Source organism: Oryza sativa, chromosome 1, assembly GCF_034140825.1.
Source record: "Oryza sativa Japonica Group chromosome 1, ASM3414082v1".
NCBI classification, from domain to species: Eukaryota; Viridiplantae; Streptophyta; class Magnoliopsida; order Poales; family Poaceae; genus Oryza; species Oryza sativa.
Genome location: NC_089035.1, coordinates 5,083,834 through 5,089,355, shown reverse-complemented (window position 1 = coordinate 5,089,355; position 5,522 = coordinate 5,083,834). Strand labels below are relative to the sequence as shown.

General features: G+C 41.7%; 1 long non-coding RNA gene across 1 annotated transcript; it reads left to right on the top strand.

Annotated features, from left to right (window-relative positions):
* Positions 1–3,115: 3,115 nt before the first annotated feature.
* Positions 3,116–4,443, top strand: LOC107281763 (uncharacterized). Its single transcript, XR_001547618.3, has 4 exons — positions 3,116–3,235; positions 3,335–3,424; positions 3,544–3,824; positions 3,932–4,443. It is a non-coding gene; the product is annotated as an uncharacterized lncRNA (long non-coding RNA).
* Positions 4,444–5,522: the final 1,079 nt, after the last annotated feature.

The window sequence follows — 5,522 nt, the reverse complement described above, 5'->3', positions numbered from 1 at the left end:
TGCCTCAGGGTTTCAGCCACAAATCAAACCAGTGTTACAAAATGAATTAGCATTATATTTTTATCATTAATTAATCATCTCGTCGCGTAAGGGCATGGGTCAACACATACCCTAGTTATATTCTCTATAGAGTTTTGGATACCACACGAGGACATCCTCAGTCCTCGTTCGACTCAAACAAGTCACGAAAGACGAACAAATCTTTGATTCGGTAGAAGCAGCGTTAATGCCAAATTGTGGGACCTACATAAATAAATCTTTCTCCAATCACTTGCGTAGTTGCCTCCGTTTGTCTCTCCGCTGCAACTAATATTTTTTTTATTTTTCTTAAAGGCACCTTATGAACTATCACGATAGTACAAATTATACTCTCGGACCATAAACGGGATATTTTACACCCTGAACTGTCTATACCAGGTGAATAACCCCTTGACTCAATCCGAAACTGTCTGTCCTACATGACGTATACGTGACAATTCAATCATCATTTTTTTTTAAATGGTGGGCCAGCCTGCCAGACACTCTCACCTCTCTCTTTCCCTCTTACCGACCATCAGCGGCATTGACGATGGCGAGGCAGGCCTCAATTGCTATCGCCACCCCCTCTTCCTTTCTTCCTTGTTCTCGACCTCAGCAGGCGACGATACCAACAGAGGCGAGGTCCTCGCCTGTTTTCGCCGCCCGCCACCTGTTTCACCACTACGCCTTGTCTCCGTTGGATAGAGAGGGAAGGAAGGAGGTAGGGAGGAGCCCAACAACCTTCGTAGGAGGTGCGAACGACCAGCGGCAGCGCGACGCAGCGTGATGGTGTAGACGGTAGGGGCGAGGCTACTGTTGCAGCTCTGATGTACTCCTCTTCAGCTTGCCAGACCTGGAGGAGAATCCCACCGGCGACGGGTTGTGGGATTTTTTTTCTGACACTTAACAATCGGCGTCACATTGTGCTCTATTCGTTCATCTTTGCCCATTATTTGATTTATGCTCAATTGGAGTTGTCCTAAAAGCAAGTTAGTATCTTGTGGAGTGTCAGTGTTTCATACAGAGAAGATGGTTACTTCAAATGAGATCTGAGTGGGCCAAGTTTGAGGAAATGATGAGTTTTTTTTTTTAAAAAAAAGAAAACTTACATATTTCTTCAATATATGGAGTTCACATACAGATTGCATAATTGATTTTAACATATCTCAAACAAAGAGAGATTAGGTTGCTCGCAATGGAACAAGCTGATAGACGTACAACAGAACTTGCAAAAGGCCTCCAAGAAATACAAGTTACAGAAGACCCCTGAAATATGCAAAGGACTCCAAAAGAAATAGAAAAAGCAACTCAGTCCTTGATTTGCTTCTTCTCCCGATTGACCCAAATGTTGAAGCTGACGGAGAAATGACGTTGACCATAAAAGATGGCATCCAACCACAAACTCAACAGGGACCTCGCGAAAGTGAAGGTTGAAGCAGACTCAATGAACTTAGTAAGTTTCAGTTTAATCTTGAAGATGCCTCGTCGAAGACAAGGAAGGGCACCAAATCGGCAGCAGCAACCTCGCCAAAGAGGATTTGAACGGCCAACGCCACCTTGTCATTGTGGAGGAAGAAGACTTCCCACCACATGGAAAATCTGTTGTGCTTGACCCAAACACAGGTGAATAACTCCATAGCAACCTTGCAGACAACATGAGGTGCAACAAGCTCTAGTTGAGCTCAAGCCATCCATGGAAGGAAGCATCCTAGACGAAGAAGACGAGCATCGACATCTCCTTCGAGCTATGTACAAAAGGGGAATAGGAAAACCTACAATGAGATAAACCCGACATCTCCTTGGACCCTCCCCCTTCGTCAGTGACAAGCAGCCGTCAGAGGCGAAGGGGAGAGGGCCTTCGACAAAGGGGAAGGAAGTTGCCCTTTCACTTTTCACCGGCCATCGATAGGGAGAGAAAGGATAATGGTTCCCGAGGAAAATAACAGTTAAGAATATTTTGATGAATATAGGAAGAGGAAGTTGACGAAATGATATCTACATTTCTTAAATTATTATATTTACCTATAAATTTTAATTAAAAATATCACAGGCATACGAGTGCACATAAATAAGTTTATGTTTAGATTCAATTATAGAATTTGACTTTTTATTGGATGAGTCACGGATGATGTACTCCCTCCGTCCCAAAAAAAAAAACCAATCCTAGGTTTGAACCTGAACCCATGTGTGGTTCAAACCTAGGATTAGGTTTTTTTTGGGATGGAGGGAGTATATTGTAAGGGGAAAAGGGTAAATGTGAGAAGTACAATACAGTGAACACTATCCACAATTGCATAGCAACCGATACTATCAATGTTCTCAAAAAGAAAAAATTGATACTATCAAGGGGGGGCCACCGGACACTGACAGAAGTAGGGAGTAACCATCGGGCAAGCTTCAGCCAGCTGGAGTAACAGCCGGTCAAGCTTAGGTGGTGTTTGGATCCAGGGACTTAACTTTAGTCCCTGTCTTTAGACACTAATTTAGAGTATTAAATATAGACTACTTACAAAACTAATTACATAAATGAAAGCTAATTCACGAGACAAATTTTTTAAGCATAATTAATCCATAATTAGAGAATGTTTACTCTAGCATCACATAGGCTAATCATGGATTAGTTAGGCTCAATAGATTCGTCTCGCGAATTAGTCCAAGATTATTGATGGGTTTTATTAATAGTCTATGTTTAATATTTATAATTAATATCCAAACATTCGATGTGATAGGGATATAAAAGTTTTAGTCCCATCTAAATATGCCTTAGACTCAGACAGCTACGGTCGGACGTGCCGGAGAGGGTGCACTTTATCTGTACGGGGACGTATAAAGCGATTGCATCCGTTTGCGACTGCACTCCTCGCGATGTATTTGTTCCGTTTCCATTTAAACCCCTATTTGAAATACATACTCTGGAAAAATAATTACAAAATTTTAGGAGGGGAGAAGATCAAAACCATCCTATATGGAGTATGACAGACCAACTTTCATGAATTTTTTAAAAAGTTGAGGCCATGGTAATTAAGTTCTATCTGACATGAGTCACTGATATATGAACCCTCTGCCAAATGAGTCCATGTATCACTGATATATGAACCCTCTACCAGGTGAGTCCACGTATCAGTGACTCGAAGTCAGAAAGAAGTAGGGGACACATCAGGCAGGGAGAGACATCTAGAGAGAGTAGTCAAAGGCTGCACAATTGTGATATACTCTTGTCAGTTTTTAACATATGAAATCATTGATTTTTTTACGTTTTTTGGGAATCCAAATTAGCCGAAGTTCGCGGTTTTACTGATGGAGTTCATATGAACAGTAAAATTTTCAGGGTGTTGTCAGATGCCAGTCGTTCATGCTCATCGGTGTGGCCGGATCACTCCTCGGATCAGTCCCATGTTTTCTCGAGGTAAAAACAACTACTTTCTTCAATTCCTCCTACAAGCTTAACCAATGGTGCAATGGTGTGCAAGATTGTATCAACTATCAAGTGAAAGGTTTCAAAGATTTTCGTGATGAATTATGCAGGGTTGCGGTGAAGTTCTGAGATCATTCTTCCTGCAGTTTTGCCATGTCGCAGACAATAGATCAAGCTGAGATTGTAAAGCTGCTGATCGAGGCAATAGGTACGCCCCTTATCATCACTTGACAAATCAAACTCTGATTCTTCTTCTTCAGACATGTTCCTGATCTGCACCGCTCTTCTCACGTTTGGCATGGGAATGTGCATCATGTTCTACGGCTCCCGGAGCATTCAGAAACCAGGAATGCAAGTCGATAACTTGCACCTGGGATCCTTCAACCTAAAGGTAACTGATCCTTGCAGATATATATTCGTATACACAGTAACAAAGATCACCATTAGCCATGTGTTTAGCTGTTGATGCTGACAGAGAACCGTAAAATTCCATTGCAGAAGCTGAAAGAAGGGGCCAGGATCCAGTCGATCACGCAGGCGAAGACGAGGATCGGGCACGCCATACTCCTGCCACGCCGCCGCCGCCTCCTCCTCTCCCGCCTGGCCACATCGCCCCGGCAGCCTCCTCCCCAGCCGCCGGCCGGCTTGCCCAGAGAAGAGAATAGAAGCAAAGAGACAGAGAGGAGGAAGGGAGAGGAGGGGTAAGAGAGATGACGTGGCATCTTGACATGTGGGGTCCACGTAGGTTCCACGCTGACTCAGCCGTCACGTAGGATAAAACCGGTGTCAAAACCACCAAAAACCTATTGTAACTGGTTTTGATTAGTTAAGGGACGACGGATATCTGGTTTTGTGGTTGGGGGACGATTTTGTAACTCGATGACAAGTTGAGGGACCTTCGATGTACTTTTTCCTAACAAGGCTCCAAGCGACCAAGCTGCCAGCTTTTGGGTTTAAGGACTGGTATTGGGCCGAAAATTATCTCCACTACTAAAGTTTGGTAATTCGATCTAGAATATTTCACTCACAAAATCTTGGCAAAAGTAACAAACTAAACATAATTTACACATCTCAACCTTATCAATATTGGTGATGCCAAAATTTAACACTACTAAATTTTGGTAAGTTGATTTAAGTATCAAAGTGAATAGCCCCTTAATTTGCACTCGTTTGCGTGGATTTCACCAAACGGAGAGCGAGAGGGATTGAGATAGCATTTCGTCTTCATTTTTCAGTACAGTGATAACTTCCATCCAACACGTGCAAAAATGCCAATCTGAGAGAACACGTACATATAAAAACGATTTTGTTTTGGAGTTTGAAATTTTTAATTTTGTTGATAGGAAACTAGGAGCTCTCTAGACTATAATAATCGCTAAACCTATCCTCACAGCTGTCATTAACTCATTATTATAGTACTAGTACTAGCTTTTAGGCCGCAAAAGCTACAGAAGAAAGAATTAGAAAAAGTTCAGCATTTTAAACATGTATAAAACATACTAATATATATTTTTTCGTTCATCTCACTGTTACATGTTGGGAACTTTTTGTTTGTTCGTTCGTTTGTTTATTTTTGTTTGCAGAGCAGCTAAAAACGTTCCATCTTGTTTGGTGATGCCTATGACAATTGTTACTAGACCACGTGCAATTAATCGTGCTAGCTTCTAGTACAAAAATATCTCCCTAGCAAGCGAGTGTCTCGCACTGCTGTGTTAACCAATAATTTGTGCAAATTTCAGCTTAGATTAATTATATAATTAAGATTCTAAAGACTTCTAGATTTTTGAAAATTTATTAGGGGGATTGCTGGAGCATACTTTTCTGATAAAATATCATAATTGATCTGTTGGTTATGCTCTCAATATATATACTCCTAGTATTTAAACACGTGCTGCTCCTTTCGATTTGGAAAGGCTAATAAACCAGGCATTAATTAGAGCCCAATTAGAGTCTGGGATTAGGAGAGAAAAGTATGACCCATCGCATACGCATGGGCCCATCAATTGGGCCATGGCTCGAGTCATCATCCAGTGATCGAGACAAATAAACACTACTTTGACCTAGTAGCTTTGTGTTGACTTTGACTTTG